Genomic DNA, 14412 nt, shown 5'->3' with positions numbered 1-14412 from the left:
GCAGGGCTCCAAAGATAGGCCGCGGCAATGCCAGCAGGGCTCCAAGGATGGTTTCAGGAAGGTGGGCCGCGGCAGCACCAGCGGGGCTCCAAAGATGGTTTCACGAAGATGGGCCGCGGCAGCGCCAGCAGGGCTCCAAAGATGGTTTCACAAAGATGAGTTCGTCTCGGTGTCTCTCGACTCCAGGATACAACTGCCGACCGGCTCCGGAGCTGCCCCAGTTATAGGTCTGGCATCCTTTGATGTCCGGACCCTCGCACCTGGAGGTCGGAGGGGCCGGGATGTGCGTGTCCAGACACCCAGCAGGGGGGTGGAGCCAGCGCCCAGGGAGGCTGGGGGGGGATCAAAACCAGGCGTTGGGGGACCATCGAAACTCTTTCCCCCATTGATCCGTCAAGTGGCCTCTTTACCCCCTGGTCGGATCGTGGTGCCTCGATGTCGGGGCTTCGCTGGGTCTGCGGCTGGGGTGGGGCCGAGGCCACGAGGCCTGGTCGTGGAGGGCCCAAGATGGAGTATGGGTTTGAGATGGTTGTCCGGGGTAGGGTTTGGACCAGCCGAGGGTGTTGAGGAGGGTTTGCCGAGTTCCAACGGGGGAGAGCTGGTGGCTGCCCGGAGGGGCGGCTCTCGTGTAGGGTGGAAGGTGCTGCTCTCGGCCGGGGAACAGGGTTCGAGGTAGTCCGGGGCCCGCCATGCGGGAGGAGTGGGACCACGCCACGAGGCCGGGTCCAACACACGTCCCCCCCAGCTGAAGGCAGGGAGAGTCACCCATCTTCTTGGGTATTCTCCTCGCCGAGGCGGAGGAAGCGGGACAGGCCGTCTGCGTTGGCGTGGTCGTTGCCTGGGCGATGCTCCACAGTGAAGTCCATCCCTTGTAGGGAGATGGACCAACGCAGCAACTTCGGGTTCTCCCCTCGCATCTGTATCAGCCACCGCAGAGGTCGGTGGTCAGTGTGTACCCGGAAGAGGGTGCCGAAGAGATAGGGCCGGAGCTTCTTGAGGACCCACACCACGGCGAAGGCCTCCCGCTCAATGGTGCTCCAGCGCTGTTTTCGGGCCAGCAGACGTCGGCTAATGAAGGCCACCGGCTGATCAATTCCCTCGGTGTTGACTTGTGAGAGAACCGCCCCGACGCCGTGATCGGAGGTGTCCGTTTCCACTATGAATTCTCGGCTGTAATCCGGGGCTTGGAGCACGGGGGCTGTGTAGGAGAGTAGGGTCTGCAATCCTATGATCACCCAGATTTTTTGCTTTTGTTTCACTGGTTTACGACTTTCTCTGGCTGTGGGCCTGCCAATCAGACCCACAGCCTGGCTGTTCTCTCTCTAAATTACGACATGTACCCTAGGTGCATTTACCAATTGGTACTGGGCCACCTTATCAGACCCTGTAACTCAGGGCATAGGTGTACCCAGGGCCTACCAGGGGCTGAAGCATGTATTATGCCACCCCTGGCTGGCCTCCTAAATTTGACACAACTGGCTGCATGACAGCTGGGGCATCGTGGCATCCTCGCCCGTTGCTGTAGGTATAGTATCCCTATACCTAACCTTAAAATGGACACCCGAGTTCCTATCAGTCACTCCTATGGCAGGCCTTGACAATCCTGAAGGCAGAGTGCAGGGAACCGTGTGAATTGGGCTCTGGCACGAGCCGAGCCCGGTTGCAGCTTGCGGAACCAAGACCCAATGGCTGTTCCATGATAACGCATATCATATCGGTAACTTCGGTATCGCGTTATCAAGACATGTCGAGTAAGGTGTCATACGAATCGGGATGCTGCCCCCTCACCAATTCTGGCGACGAGGTTAGCATTCCGCCCTTCTAGAGAGACACGACATGTACTTAACTGTGAACCCCGGTTAAAGTTAAACGAAGCCTCAGCTCCACAAAATGGACGCTGCCACCACAGACACGAGTCTGACCTCCTGCTGCTGGGAGTCCTTCCAGCGAGGAGAGCTTGGACAAAGGGTTTCCTGTCAAGGGCGGTGTTCGCACCGTCCCAGACAGGGTTTGTGTATTCTGGGTAGGTAGGGCTTTGCGAGAAGGTGACTGCGGAGTGGCACCCCGGTGCTCACTACGCATCTGCCGGCTAGAACCAGTTCCAGGGGCGCGCAGCCCCTGACCTGGGGAAAGTCCGGCAGGGGAGAGGGGTGTAACTACCCCCCTTCATGGTCCCACCCCTAGGGCAGGACCTAGTCATGTACCCACCCCTTTCTTTAGGATAAAGGCCGGAGCGGGGACCCTTCCAAATTAGATCATCTTTGAATCAAGAACTACTTTCTACGAAAGGACATTCGAGACTCTTCTCAAGATTTCTCCCTTGTGGCTAAGGAGTAGTCACCCTGCATCTGCAGGCACCATCTAAGAACTCTGCGGTTTGCTGCAAGTCCTTCCTCAAGGATCCGACGGCCAAGCTCGACGAGAACCGGCTTCACTGGCACCTCTGACCTCTACCCACGTCGTCAGCTCAGCTGAGATCTGTGGGTGCGACGAGACCTCGAGGGACCGGCCATCATCAAAACCTGCACGCTTTCTTAATCAGCACGACCATCGAAGCAATTCTCTGGTGAGTGCTCCGGGGTCCGAGAAGCCCCGACCCTGAGTAGCTCCAGCACCGAAGTGCTGTCTCCCAGCATCTCCACGATCTGCGTGGGGCCCTTCTGCTCGCTGCTCAGCACGTTGTCTGGTCACTAGCCGCTGGCTTGTGCCCTTCTTTGACGACATCCGACAACCAACGCTGCTGGTCTGGTTGCTCCAGATCGGCCCTTGCTCCCTTTTTCGAGAGGAGCACCCCGGACCCTCCTGGTCCACTCAAGACGCCATTTTAGGCCCACCACGTGGCCCTGAAATCTGCCAAGGCTTGTTGCCCCAATCCTGGGCCCAGCGACGCCGACAGCATCAACCTTCGTGGGACAGCTCGCACCTCCATCCTGGTCGCCGACAACGCCTCCTGGTCCGTGAGACTGCAGAACCTAGCATCGCCCACTCACCTAGTCGAGGTGACGGCCATCCGGTGCCTTCCTGGTACCCTCTGACTACTGGCTAGTAGTACGAACTTGGTCCCCTCTGCTTCCAGGTATCAACAATCACCGATCCAGGCTTGGATCTCTACGAACTATTCATCACTGGTCGCCGGCCAGCAACTCCTTTTCTTCCGGCTCCCGGCTCGTCAGCGAAGACCCCCGACGCCTGTAAGACTTGTGCATCCGCAGCCCTCGTGGCTAGGTAACTTCGGCATTTCGGTGCCTGCATAGCCTTCTTACTCTAGGGTCCCGAGTCCCTCGCTTCCGACTTGCCTTATCGGGTCCGCCCGAGACCACTATAACTTTCCGTGCCCTCGGGCACTTGTTTTAAATTGTGCACTTGAAGTATTTTCTAAGAGCTTTTGTTCTGTGCTTAGTACCCTGTCCTCATAAAGAGTACAGGGCTGTTGTGATTCTAATAAATATACTGTTTATTTTCATAACACTTGTGTGGTGTCCTTTCACTTGGTGTTCAAGGGGTATGTGATGGTATTACAGCTGGCTTAACACGCCCTCTACAGTTTAGCCCGAAGACTGCTCGTATCCACGCTACTAGGATAGCTGGTCTAAGGTTGACTTACAACCAATCACCATAAGGGTCGTTTGGAACGATACATAGTGGTCGCTAGAATAGCGAACGCTGCATATCGGGCCAACTTCTCACATTGGTGAGCAGCGGTTGGGATTTGAGTTTGCTGTTGTTTTACCACGCATATCCTAAGAATATCTTGTGAAAGATCACATAAGTACTCCAGGTACATATAACTTAGCTTAGAATACTCCGAGTTCTACTGAACCAGCTGTTGCAGCTCCTCAAGGCTTAGCACACCTTGGCTACAACTCTTAGCAAGGGATCAGTAGGTAAACCCATAGTGTAGGTAGGTGCATCACTTACACCACACTAGAAGCAGCATGTTGGACAAATGAGGAAACTCTGAGTCTCCCCTTGTGTCAGTCGACCCTCCACAGGTCACCTCCAGATATGCTGCACTTAGCTTCCACGAGATGCGACAGATCTGTACATCTCGGAAGTTAAAACAGGGTGCAAACCCTACCATTCCGTTTCTGATTGGTCTCTTGGAGACTTATGATGCTAGGAGGGCGGGTAACACTGACCCTTCTCATCCAGAAATGGAGATGCCTCCCCTCAAGGGAACCCGAGGTGACCCTGACCTTATCCATCTCTCCGCCGAGGGCGAAGAGGAGGACGAGGAACCAGAGACATCTGGGGACGAGGCAGACGAAGGTCCAGTCATAGTTAGTCAGCTAACTCAGGACAACTTAAGCCGGCACGAGATTGGTACTAGGGGACCCCTGGGCCCTCTCTCGGGCCAGCTTAACATTGGGAACGGACGAGTTAGGTCTCTGTCGAGAGGTTCTAACAGATCCGCTCGAACCAATGGCTCTCGAGGTTCTGCTCGAAGAGGGATGACATCACCTCAGAGGAGAATGTACGAAGCAAAGGAGAGGGAAGTCAATCTGCGGATCGAGAGGGAAGAACTTGCCCTAGCCAAAGAGAGACTCGCCTTTGCTCGAGAGCAAGAATTGAGTGGGACAATTCCCACTGGTGGCAGCATTCCCCCACGGGAACCCAGGAGTTTAGACACTAAGCACCTGAATAAGATAGTGCCCCCCTTTAAGCAAGGGGACGACATCCACAAATGGATTACTGCTTTGGAGCGGGCCTGCACTGTACAGTGCATTCCCCAGAGTCAGTGGGCAGCTATCTTGTGGCTCTCCTTTGACGGTAAAGGTAGAGATAAGCTCCTCACTACTAGAGTCGAGGACGCTAACAATTACCAGATCCTGAAGAACACACTGATCGATGGGTTCGGCCTAACCACTGAGCAGTACAGGTTGCTGTTCAGGGATACCCAGAAAACTCAGTCTCAGGACTGGTCTGATTTCGTTGATTGTGCCACTAAGGCTTTGGAGGGCTGGTTTCTGGGCAGTAAGGTTACTGATTACACAGGATTGTATAATTTGATCATGCGAGAACAGATTTTAAACAATTGTCAGAACCAGTTGTTGCATCAGCACCTTGTCGACTCGGATCTGACCTCTCCCCAAGAATTGGGAAAGAAGGCAGACAGATGGGTCAGGACAAGGGTTAAGCAAAACCAGGGCCAGAACCAGGGTGGTCAGAAGAAAGCAGACCAGAAAGGTAAAGATTCGAAAGGGGAACAAACTGACCAGAAGTCTTCGACAGGTCCCCAACAACCCAAAGAGGGGGGGGGGGGGTCAGGCTTCCCAGAAAAAGAAGAATCAAGAAGGCCAATCGAAAAGGTGGTGCCAATACTGTAAAAGTAAAACTCACTGGTTTAGTGAGTGCACCAAGAAAGGAGGGCAGACTCCTGCCACTGCAGCCCCTAAGGCACCTGTGCCCCCTAGTACAGCCAGCAGTAGTAGTGCGCCTCCCAAGGGACTAGTTGGGTTAACCTTGGGTTCTGAGGGGTGTGACAACTTAGTTGGTACACTCACTCAGGCTGTCCTTGTCTGTACAGGGGATGTGGATATATCCCCTGATGTCAGTCCCAATACTTTGGGCAAATACCGACAGACGCCTTTAATAAATGGAAGAATGGCTCAGGCCTACAGGGACACTTGTGCCAGCGTCACCATGGTGACGCCTAACTTTGTGGACCCTGGTCAGATCATGCCAGGTACAGATTTCCTGGTGACCAATGCCAGCAACGTCACTACCAGTCATAGTATGGCGATTGTTGCTTTCTCCTGGGGAGGGGTAAATGGCCAGAAGAAGGTTGCTGTTAGTTCAGACCTCCCAGTGGATTGTTTGTTGGGCAATGATTTGGAGTCATCGCAATGGTCGGAAGTGGAGCAACGGACTCACATGGAGATGTTGGGCTTGCCAGCACACGTGTTTGCTGTGACCAGGTCACAGGTCAGACGATGCCCCACTGAACAGGTGCTGGATCCAGGAACAACGGACCAGACACCTCCCAAGAAGAAGAGCAGTCGGGTTAAGGCCTCGCCTTCCCCCTTGCCCCAGGTCGAGGATCAAGTCTCAGAGGAGGCTGACCTCCAGGAATTGCGGGAAACTGAACCTAAAGAACTCGAACTTGATCAAGTTGAGTTTCTGGGCTCAGGGGGACCCACACGAGAAGACCTGGGGAAGGACCAGTTAGACTGCCCTTCCCTTGAACCCCTCAGACAGCAGGCTGCTGCTGAGGCTGCTGGGAACGCCACAGGTACCCACAAGGTATACTGGGAAGATGGACTCCTGTACACTGAGGCAAGAGACCCCAAGCCTGGCATGACCAGGAGGCTGGTTATCCCCTTGTCTCAGCGTGGTTTCCTCCTTACCTTGGCCCATGAGATTCCCTTAGCAGGACACTTAGGCCAGACGAAGACGTGGGACAGGCTTGTCTCGCACTTTCACTGGCCTCACATGAACGAATATACCAAGGAGTTTTGCCACTCCTGTGTCACTTGCCAAGCCAGTGGTAAGTCAGGTGGCACGACAAAGGCCCCCCTTATACCAATGCCTGTGGTGGGGGTGCCCTTTGAACGGGTGGGGATTGACATCGTCGGTCCCATGGAACCACCAACAGCATCAGGGCACAAGTTTATACTGGTGGTAGTGGATCATGCCACCAGGTATCCTGAAGCTATTCCCCTTAGGACCACTACAGCTCCTGTGGTGGCAAGAGCCCTAGTTGGAGTATTCTCCAGAGTGGGCTTCCCTAAGGAGGTCGTCTCCGACAGAGGTGCAAACTTCATGTCGAGCTACTTAACTGCTATGTGGAAGGAATGTGGTGTTAACTACAAGTTCACTACACCCTATCACCCACGATGCAATGGGCTTGTTGAGAGATTCAACAGGACCCTAAAAGGGATGATTCACGGACTACCTGAAAAGCTTCGGCGTAGATGGGACGTCCTGATCTCCTGCCTTTTATTCGCTTACAGAGAAGTCCCACAGAAGGGGGTTGGCTACAGCCCTTTTGAACTTTTGTACGGGCATCCTGTAAGAGGACCCCTGTGTTTGGTGAAGGAAGGATGGGAGAGACCTCTCAAAAAGCCTGCAACCAGCATAGTGGACTATGTGCTTGGCCTCCGCTCGCGGATGGCTGAATACATGGAGAAGGCATCCGAAAACCTTAAGGCCAGCTAAGAACTCCAAAAAGCTTGGCATGACCAAAAGGCTGTCTTGACTGTTTACCAGCCCGGACAGAAGGTGTGGGTGTTGGAGCCAGTGGCCCCAGCAGCACTCAAGGACAAATGGTCCGGGCCCTACACCATCCTGGAGAAAAAGGGAGAGGTCACCTACCTGGTAGACCTTGGAACTCCCCGGAGCCCCCACAGGGTGCTCCATGTCAACAGGCTCAAAGCATATGTCGACAGGAAGGACATGAGTTTGCTCATGGCCATAGATGAGGGACAGGAGGAGGAGAGTGACCCTCTCCCCGACCTGCTCACTCAGAATCCTGACGATGGATCGGTAGACGGCGTTGTCTTTTGTGGCAGCCTCTCCGAACATCAACAGGAGGATTGTAAACAAGTTCTTCAATCCTTCCGGCATATGTTCTCTCTAACACCCAGTCAGACCAATTGGTGCACCCATGAGGTTGACACTGGTGACAGCTTGCCCGTCAAGAGCAAAATCTACAGGCAGCCCGATCACGTTAGAGACTGCATCAAGAGTGAAGTGCAGAAAATGTTGGAGCTGGGAGTCATTGAACCCTCGGACAGCCCTTGGGCTAGTCCCGTAGTTCTAGTGCCGAAACCTCACACCCCGGGCGGTAAGAAAGAGATGAGGTTCTGAGTAGACTACAGGGGTCTCAATGCAGTCACTAAGACTGATGCCCACCCAATACCAAGGGCAGACGAGCTTATCGATAGATTGGCTTCGGCCAACTACTTAAGTACGTTTGACCCGACAGCTGGGTATCGGCAAATCAGGTTAGCTGAGGACGCCAAGCCTAAGACCGCATTTTCAACCCCTGGTGGGCATTATCAATTTGTGGTAATGCCCTTTGGTCTGAAAAATGCACCTGCCACCTTCCAAAGGTTGGTGAATCATGTTCTCACTGGGCTGGATGACTTCTGTGCGGCGTATCTTGACGATATCGATGTCTTTAGCTCCACCTGGGAGGATCACCTGGTCCACCTGCGGAAAGTGTTAGAGGCTCTGCAAGCAGCAGGTCTCACTATCAAGGCAACCAAGTGCCAGATAGGGCAGACACAGGTTGTATACCTGGGCCACCTTGTAGGTGGAGGCCAGGTTCAGCCACTGGAGAGCAAAATACAGTCAATCAGGGACTGGGCTCCTCCAACCACCCAGACTCAGGTTCGAGCTTTCTTGGGCCTGACTGGTTACTACCGAAAGTTTGTCAGGAACTATGGATCAATTGTGACTCCATTAAATGAACTGACAAGTAAGAAAATGCCAAAAAAGGTTCAGTGGACAGCAGGCTGTCAAAAAGCATTCGATGACCTAAAGCAGGCCATGTGCACAGCACCTATCCTCAAGAGTCCAGACTACTCCAAACCATTCATTGTCCAAACAGATGCTTCTGAGTTGGGTGTGGGAGCTGTTCTATCTCAACTGAATTTTGATGGTCAAGACCAGCCCATTGCTTTTATAAGCAGAAGGCTGACCCCCAGAGAGAAGAATTGGTCAGCTATTGAGAGGGAGGCCTTTGCTGTGGCTTGGGCCCTGAAGAAGTTGAGGCCATACTTGTTTGGCACTCACTTCAAGATTCAGACCGACCATAAGCCCCTCTTGTGGCTAAATCAGATGAAGGGTGAAAACCCCAAACTGCTTAGGTGGTCCATTTCCCTCCAGGGGATGGACTTTACAGTGGAACATAGACCTGGTACTGATCATGGCAATGCCGATGGGCTCTCCAGATATTTCCACTTAGAACAAGAAGACTCACCTGGTCAAGGTTAGCTTATTGTCCCAAAGTTGGGGGGGGGGTCATGTAGGAGAGTAGGGTCTGCAATCCTATGATCACCCAGATTTTTTGTTTTTGTTTCACTGGTTTACGACTTTCTCTGGCTGTGGGCCTGCCAATCAGACCCACAGCCTGGCTGTTCTCTCTCTAAATTACGACATGTACCCTAGGTGCATTTACCAATTGGTACTGGGCCACCTTATCAGACCCTGTAACTCAGGGCATAGGTGTACCCAGGGCCTACCAGGGGCTGAAGCATGTATTATGCCACCCCTGGCTGGCCTCCTAAATTTGACACAACTGGCTGCATGACAGCTGGGGCAACGTGGCATCCTCGCCCGTTGCTGTAGGTATAGTATCCCTATACCTAACCTTAAAATGGACACCCGAGTTCCTATCAGTCACTCCTATGGCAGGCCTTGACAATCCTGAAGGCAGAGTGCAGGGAACCGTGTGAATTGGGCTCTGGCACGAGCCGAGCCCGGTTGCAGCTTGCGGAACCAAGACCCAATGGCTGTTCCATGATAACGCATATCATATCGGTAACTTCGGTATCGCGTTATCAAGACATGTCGAGTAAGGTGTCATACGAATCGAGATGCTGCCCCCTCACCAATTCTGGCGACGAGGTTAGCATTCCGCCCTTCTAGAGGGACACGACATGTACGTAACTGTGAACCCCGGTTAAAGTTAAACGAAGCCTCAGCTCCACAAAATGGACGCTGCCACCACAGACACGAGTCTGACCTCCTGCTGCTGGGAGTCCTTCCAGCGAGGAGAGCTTGGACAAAGGGTTTCCTGTCAAGGGCGGTGTTCGCACCGTCCCAGACAGGGTTTGTGTATTCTGGGTAGGTAGGGCTTTGCGAGAAGGTGACTGCGGAGTGGCACCCCGGTGCTCACTACGCATCTGCCGGCTAGAACCAGTTCCAGGGGCGCGCAGCCCCTGACCTGGGGAAAGTCCGGCAGGGGAGTGGAGTGTAACTACCCCCCTTCTTGGTCCCACCCCTAGGGCAGGACCTAGTCATGTACCCACCCCTTTCTTTAGGATAAAGGCCGGAGCGGGGACCCTTCCAAATTAGATCATCTTTGAATCAAGAACTACTTTCTACGAAAGGACATTCGAGACTCTTCTCAAGATTTCTCCCTTGTGGCTAAGGAGTAGTCACCCTGCATCTGCAGGCACCATCTAAGAACTCTGCGGTTTGCTGCAAGTCCTTCCTCAAGGATCCGACGGCCCAGCTCGACGAGAACCGGCTTCCCTGGCACCTCTGACCTCTACCCACGTCGTCAGCTCAGCTGAGATCTGTGGGTGCGACGAGACCTCGAGGGACCGGCCATCATCAAAACCTGCACGCTTTCTTAATCAGCACGACTATCGAAGCAATTCTCTGGTGAGTGCTCCGGGGTCCGAGAAGCCCCGACCCTGAGTAGCTCCAGCACCGAAGTGCAGTCTCCCAGCATCTCCACGATCTGCGTGGGGCCCTTCTGCTCGCTGCTCAGCACGTTGTCTGGTCACTAGCCGCTGGCTTGTGCCCTTCTTTGACGACATCCGACAACCAACGCTGCTGGTCTGGTTGCTCCAGATCGGCCCTTACTCCCTTTTTCGAGAGGAGCACCCCGGACCCTCCTGGTCCACTCAAGACGCCATTTTAGGCCCACCACGTGGCCCTGAAATCTGCCAAGCCTTGTTGCCCCAATCCTGGGCCCAGCGACGCCGACAGCATCAACCTTCGTGGGACAGCTCGCACCTCCATCCTGGTCGCCGACAACGCCTCCTGGTCCGTGAGACTGCAGAACCTAGTGTCGCCCACTCACCTAGTCGAGGTGACGGCCATCCGGTGCCTTCCTGGTACCCTCTGACTACTGGCTAGTAGTACGAACTTGGTCCCCTCTGCTTTCAGGTATCAACAATCACCGATCCAGGCTTGGATCTCTACGAACTATTCATCACTGGTCGCCGGCCAGCAACTCCTTTTCTTCCGGCTCCCGGCTCGTCAGCGAAGACCCCCGACGCCTGTAAGACTTGTGCATCCGCAGCCCTCGTGGCTAGGTAACTTCGGCATTTCAGTGCCTGCATAGCCTTCTTACTCTAGGGTCCCGAGTCCCTCGCTTCCGACTTGCCTTATCGGGTCCGCTCGAGACCACTATAACTTTCCGTGCCCTCGGGCACTTGTTTTAAATTGTGCACTTGAAGTATTTTCTAAGAGCTTTTGTTCTGTGCTTAGTACCCTGTCCTCATAAAGAGTACAGGACTGTTGTGATTCTAATAAATATACTGTTTATTTTCATAACACTTGTGTGGTGTCCTTTCACTTGGTGTTCAAGGGGTATGTGATGGGATTACAGCTGGCTTAACACGCCCTCTAGAGTTTAGCCCGAAGACTGCTCGTATCCACGCTACTAGGATAGCTGGTCTAAGGTTGACTTACAACCAATCACCATAAGGGTCGTTTGGAACGATACATAGTGGTCGCTAGAATAGCGAACGCTGCATATCGGGCCAACTTCTCACAGGCGGTGCACATTGCTGTCTTGTGGGTCTCAAAGGCGTCTGACACTCGGTGTCCAGTGCACCTTCTGTGGTTGTCTTTTGGAAGTGAGTTCCGTGAGGGGGCCCACTATACTGCCATAGTCTTTTATGAAGCGCCGATAATACCCAGTGAGCCCCAGGAAGGCTCGGACCTCAGTCTGGGTGATCGGGGACTCCCAAGTCATGATGGCGTCGATCTTGGGTTGGAGGGGAGCCACCTGGCCGCTTCCCACTTGCTGCCCCAGGTAGGTCACGGAACATTGGCCGATCTGGCATTTGCTGGCTTTTATGGTTAATCCGGGCCGGTGGAGGGCGGCCAAGACCTCCCGGAGGTGTTGGAGGTGCTCAGTCCAGAGGAGGCTGTACACCGCAATATCGTCCAGGTAGGCGGCGCTGAACTCCTCGAGCCCCGCCAGCACCTTATTCACCAGTCTCTGGAACGTGGCGGGGGCGTTTTTCATTCCGAAGGGCATTACCCTGAAGTGGTAGTGGCCATCGGGGGTGGAGAAAGCGGATCGCTCCTGGGCGCCTGGAGTGAGTTCGATCTGCCAGTAGCCCGCGGTAAGGTCGAAGGTGCTCAGGTAACGGGCTGCCCCCAGGCGGTCGATCAGTTCATCAGCCCGTGGGATGGGGTGAGCGTCTGTTCGGGTGACTGCGTTCAGTCCCCGGTAGTCCACACAAAACCTGAGTTCGGGGGCGACGCCAGGGGCGGCGGCCTTGGGGACCAGGACAACAGGACTGGCCCATGGACTGTCGGAGGGCTCGACCACCCCAGAGCCAGCATTTTGGGCACTTCTGACTGGATGCAGGCTCGCACTCGATCGGGAACTCTGTAGGCCCGGTGTCGTACAGGCGGTCTATCCCCGGTGTCGACATCGTGGACGCACCATGGGGTGACCCCGGGGGTAAGAGAGAATAAATCGGCAAATTGTCCCAATAGTTCTTGGCACTCTCGGCGTTGTTCTGGGGTCAGGGTGGAAGAGAGGTTGACTCCTTCTACGGGACCGTCTTTTTCGAGGGCATTCAGGAGGTCTGGTAGGGGCTCTAAGTCATCTTCAGCCCCGCCGTCGGTAGCCATTAGGAGGCTTAGTTCTGAGCGGACAAAGTGAGGCTTGAGTCTGTTGGCGTGGAGGACCCGGAGGGGGTTCCTGGGAGACTCCATGTCCACTAGGTAGGTGACGGGCTCTAGCGTTCCACCACCTTGAAGGGCCCGGTCCATTTGTCCTGGAGGGCACATGGTTCGACCGGGGACATGACCCAGACCTGTTGTCCCGGCTCGAACTCGATAGACGAGGCGTTTTGATCATACCAGCGTTTCATGTCTTCTTGACTGGCTTCGAGGTTGGCCTTGGCAAGTTCCCGGAACCACCGAGTCTGGTTCCCGAGGGTCAGGAGGTACCGGTACACGTCGGGGGAGCGTCTTGGGCGGTCACCTCCCATCCTTCTTTGACCAAGCTTAGGGGACCCCGGACCGGGTGCCCGTACAATAGTTCGAAGGGGCTGAATCCCAGGGACTTCTGGGGGACCTCCCGATAGGCGAAGAAGAGGCAGGGCAGCAACATTGGCGTTGTAAGGTCTCCTCTAGGCCCATGATCATCCCCTTGAGGGTGCGATTGAAGCGTTCCACGAGTCCGTTCCCTTGGGGGTGGTAGGGGGTCTTTTTGTGGTACTCGGTGTGAGGTCATGGCTACCTCGTAGGCCTTAAACCATTGCTGGATGTCGTCGTTTTTATAGTACTCGCGGACGACATCTTTGGGGATGTGAACCTTGGTGTCTGTAGAGGGAGGGGGGCTCCGGCTCCCGGAGACGCCGGTGTCCCCGTTTTTCGCCTTAATCTCCAGCTCCTTTAAACCGCGCTTGTGCTCGTACGCGAGCTTCTTCTCTTCCAAATCCCTCTGCCTTCTTTTCTCTTCCAGGTCTCCCTGTAGCCGTAGTTGCTCAAGGGCTATCTTCTTTTCGGCCAGTTGCAGTTCCCCATCTAAGCGAAGTCTAGCCAGGTCTAATTCGTGAAGGCGGCTCCTTTCTCTTTCTTGGGCATCCTCGTGGGTGAGGCCCGTGTTTCTCTCCTCCGCTGGGGTTGCGATGTTTTCTGGGACTGTGATGCCTTCGTTCTGGGGTGGCGTCGCTCCTGTCTCCACCCAGGTCTGCAGTGCCTGCTTGAGGTCGTCTTTGGTGCTTAGTCCTGTGGTAGCGATACCCAAGTCTTTGCAGAATTGCTTCAATTCTTTGTGGCTATAATCTTCTAGTTGTTCCATCTGGAACTCCGAGGTTGGTCCGGTTTCTTTAGTCGTCATGGTTGTCGTGTGTTTCTGTTCTTAGTGGGGCGAGTTACTGTCTGTACGATCTGCGTCGGCTCGAATCGCACCGCCTGCCACCAATGTTGGAAAGGGGATCTTTAGGGCTGGCCGAGCGAAGTCGAGAGGCCTCCTGGCGAGGTTCCTCTCCTAGGATCGTACAGACGAGCAATCACCCTTCTACAGATGGACACCACACAAAGATCGGTTCTCAACGGTTTTATCAATACTTTAAGGCAGGTTATCTTAACAATACAGGTGTAACTGGATCCAGGGATCCTTTCAGGTTTAGTCTCTGAGGGAAGGGGGTAGCGGGACAGTCTTGGTACCAGCCTGGTATAGGGATACCCTGCGCTCAGCTCTCAATCCTCGAGCTGGGGGGTCCTTCGGTATGGGCCGCGCCAGCGCCAGCAGGGCTCCAAAGATGGTTTCACGAAGATGGCCCGCGGCAGCGCCAGCAGGGCTCCAAAGATGGTTGCACAAAGATAGGCTGCGGCAGCGCCAGCAGGGCTCCAAGGATGGTTTCACGAAGATGAGTTTGTCTCGGTGTCTCTCGACTCCAGGATACAACTGCCGACCGGCTCCGGAGCTGCCCCAGTTATAGGTCTGGCGTCCTTTGATGTCCGGACCCTCGCACCTGGAGG

The 14412-nt window shown here is 54.6% G+C and overlaps 1 protein-coding gene across 1 annotated transcript in view; it reads right to left on the bottom strand.

Moving 5' to 3' along the window:
- The window catches only part of BBS5 (Bardet-Biedl syndrome 5), a 198582-nt gene that overhangs the window by 167732 nt on the left and 16438 nt on the right, over window positions 1-14412 (bottom strand). The gene's annotated exons all lie outside the window — the stretch shown is intronic.

Source organism: Lissotriton vulgaris, chromosome 2_1, assembly GCF_964263255.1.
Source record: "Lissotriton vulgaris chromosome 2_1, aLisVul1.2, whole genome shotgun sequence".
In the NCBI taxonomy this organism is placed as follows: domain Eukaryota; kingdom Metazoa; phylum Chordata; class Amphibia; order Caudata; family Salamandridae; genus Lissotriton; species Lissotriton vulgaris.
This window is presented reverse-complemented; position numbering and strand designations above follow the sequence as displayed.